The sequence below is a fragment of the Drosophila yakuba genome, chromosome 2L, assembly GCF_016746365.2.
Source record: "Drosophila yakuba strain Tai18E2 chromosome 2L, Prin_Dyak_Tai18E2_2.1, whole genome shotgun sequence".
NCBI classification, from domain to species: Eukaryota; Metazoa; Arthropoda; class Insecta; order Diptera; family Drosophilidae; genus Drosophila; species Drosophila yakuba.
The window spans coordinates 14,667,437-14,670,756 of record NC_052527.2 but is presented as its reverse complement, the minus strand read 5'-3'; the positions used below and the strand labels follow the sequence as shown (position 1 = coordinate 14,670,756).

Below are 3,320 nucleotides of genomic sequence, written 5' to 3'. Positions count from 1 at the left end.
AGTGGCGGGGCAACTGGAACTGGAAAACAGAGGATGTCATAAATTTCAAGTGTAACACCAAATGTCTTTTTCGGGATTTCAGGTTCCAGAGTGCATGCGATACGCTCCTCCTTCTCTCCTTAATTTATTTTGGTCGTAAAAAAGGAAACCCACAAGTAATTGAATAAAACTCAGGACAAAGGTGAGATTGAAAGTACTTATCTCGATCTGTCGCCATCTTAGACTTTTACAAATGCGTAGACAAGATCATTTTGAATCAGCTGTTATTTTTCAAAGGATATTGTGTTCCTGATATTCTCATCCATTTTTCTCAAATAAATTATAAAATAAGCGTAACAAAAGAGAATTAAGAAAACAAAAAAAAAATCGTGTTGCTGACTAACTTATATCTATAAATACTTTTTAATGTTAAAATATAGTTTATCCCACATCCATTATATGGGTAAAGAAGATAGTACAAATAAGTGATATCTTTGATACAAACATTTTCATCTCAACCAAAAGTGAACGTGACTACGATCTAACGTCCAGATAGTTGAAAATACAAGAACTACCAGAAATTGCTGTCTTCCCTAAATAAAGCGATTTCGGCGAAAGACCATATTAAAACCATTGAGAGGGCAACTTTTCCGAGCAAGTACGTGCAGTGAGTCTACAAAATAACTCCAAAATAAATACGTAAAAATTGTGCTACACGTTCTCAAGTTCCTAGAAACGGATTTCAAAAAGAGTTATGTTTTCTGTGGTTTTGTGAATGAATCCCCAGGTCGGTCAAGAACGCAGTTTACTGCTTCTTGGAAAATCTAGTGATAACTTAATATGAATGGAAAAAGATATAAAAGTGGTCTGAACTCAGAAGAACTTGTTAGGAATTTATAGTTTCCGCTTTAAGTGGACTTTTGGACCACACGGATATGATGACAAGAAAACAAACCCGAATCAAATAAACAAAATATCTTTCACTGTTTGTACTGAAAATATGAAAACCCAAGCACAAAATGCTCACATATGTGACAGCCTTATCCGAAACCACAAGGATCTGGCAGTCCAAAAATAAATGAATAGATTACCACGGCGATAGTGGGAATAGATTGAAGGATTGTCGAACGCAAAATAGTCATCCAGCCCACTCAGGCTTTGGACAAAATAAACAATGAGGAAACATTCTCACAAAGTGCTTAAATGCAGCAATAACAACTGCAGCATGTGTTGTGTACAAACAGAGAGTACTTTACTCTGGTTCCGGTTCAGGGGATGATTGCAGTTCCAATTCTTCCCATTGTTTTTTTAGGACGACAACTTGGGCTTGATCACCCAGGCCTGGTCACCCAGTAATGAAAACACAACAAAAAATCGAAATTCAAAATAAATAAAAAAGAGAAACAGAAACAGAAACATAAATAATGCAGCTCTAGGTACTTCGGTAATCACACAAATGGTACTCGAGCAATGGCTAAACTGGTTGTCCCAAAGATGTGAGTAGAGCCCAGCAGACGGCCAATTAAATGCTTATAAAGGTTGGATTTATGTGAGACGGTTGACAGGATGAAAAGTTCGTCGGCTGTGCTATTTAACTACCCCCCGGCGAAATCTCCATATGCAAACAGTCTTTATCCCCCGGCTGCTCATCAGAGCACATATGCGTATCTGTATCCGTAAGTAGGATCAATATAATGCCAAGCCAAAGCGAAAACAAATCCTGGACTTAGAACGGCTAAACAAGTATCTTTCACAATGGCCAACCGTTTTTCGGTTTGGCTTAAATCCAGAAACTGCCAATCATTTCCTTTGTCAGAACTGTCAACAGTTTTGTTTTCAATGCCTGACCTTTATGTGAATATTCTTCTTTTCTTCACTTTTTTGGCAACTAGTTTGAACTGACTATTATCTCTTAGAGTGCAAGAAAATGTTGATTGCACAAAAATGTAAGTGCCATCAGTGCGAGGAAATATTGTTTTTTTCTAACAAAGAAAATAAGAAAATGGCATGGATTAACTCACGTTTCTTTGACCATTTGAATAATATCTTTAAATAAATCGACATCCTCTTTATAATGCTCGTTAGCATCTTTTACTCAATACGTAATACCTATTGATAGCACTTTTGCCTCGTTTTTGCCATAAATCGTGTTTAAACAATAAGTTTTTACTGCCACAGGAAATTGTCGTGTCCACAGCTCCATCAATTAGCACAGTATTAAAACATTTTATGACGGCCGTAAAAAGCCAATTGCACATGTGACTTTCCTATTTTTTAGACAAAATTATTGAATCTTTGCATGTGCCGTGTCACACACCCATTATGGATGAACGAAAATTAATAAATCTCGAAATTAGGTATGCACAACACAAGGCAAAATGTTATGGGTCATTAAATGCGGAACTTTTTGAATTCGTTTGCAGAATGCATATTCCATATAAGGTATGCGATATCGGTACAATTGTGAAGTGATATGGGCAAATAACTTAAATCGTAAATTGGTTGTAATCGCCGAGGGCAATAAATTTCGTCTTTATCAGATGGCGAATGGAATGTGATTTGAATTTCGCCGCTTCTGGTCGGTCTGAGGTCAGCCCTTTATTTATTTATTATTTTGTATTCATATTTGCGAAAAATAAAAAAGCCAAACAATTTATATTTCCAAATCAAATCAAAATTCAGACGGCGCCAGTTGGCTGTTTGGGTGCCTTTGTCGGAAAGTTATGTTAATCAGTCTTCCAGGCGATCAAAGACCTGGCGATCTGCGGAGCGAAGACTTATGCAAACACCGATTGACTGACTGACATATTGACACAAGCTTGCTGCTGACTGGCTGACTGAAAGACTGAATGACTGGATGACTGGATGACTGGCCGACTGGCCGCCTGACTGATGGTGGTTTCCAGCCAACTAAAATGAAAGTCAAGAACTGTGTCCATGTCAATACAAGCCATATATCAGTCATGCCTAGAAATCAACCAACCCAAACCGAGCCAAGCCACGCAGTCAGTCCGTCAGTCACTCAATGTCTCGTCCCTGTTCTGCTTCCGACTCCAGTACGGATTCAGATACAGATTCTGATTCAGAATCCGATACTGGTTCCTTCTGTCTGCGCAATGCATTTCTGACATTTTATTGATTGAAGAGGCAACATTGACGCAAACACACACACACACACAGTGCCGGGAGAAAATGCAAATATTTAACAACCTTTTTTTTCTCGTTGTTCATTCATTTTCATTTTCTTTTCGGTCCATAAGCAATGTCTTCTATTGGTTTTTTCGAGCACCCCCGGGTTTGGGTGTGTAAACATGGGGCTTTTATTTAAATATAAACTCGCT

General features: G+C 38.0%; 1 long non-coding RNA gene across 2 annotated transcripts; it reads left to right on the top strand.

Annotated features, from left to right (window-relative positions):
• The first annotated feature begins 1,023 nt into the window (after positions 1-1,023).
• Positions 1,024-2,621, top strand: LOC120320721. 2 transcript variants are annotated; one of them, XR_005560249.1, is made up of 4 exons: positions 1,024-1,475; positions 1,545-1,655; positions 2,258-2,336; positions 2,403-2,621. It is a non-coding gene; the product is annotated as an uncharacterized LOC120320721 (long non-coding RNA). The 2 variants fall into 2 exon arrangements; XR_005560248.2 differs by having other exon boundaries at positions 1,025-1,655.
• Positions 2,622-3,320: the final 699 nt, after the last annotated feature.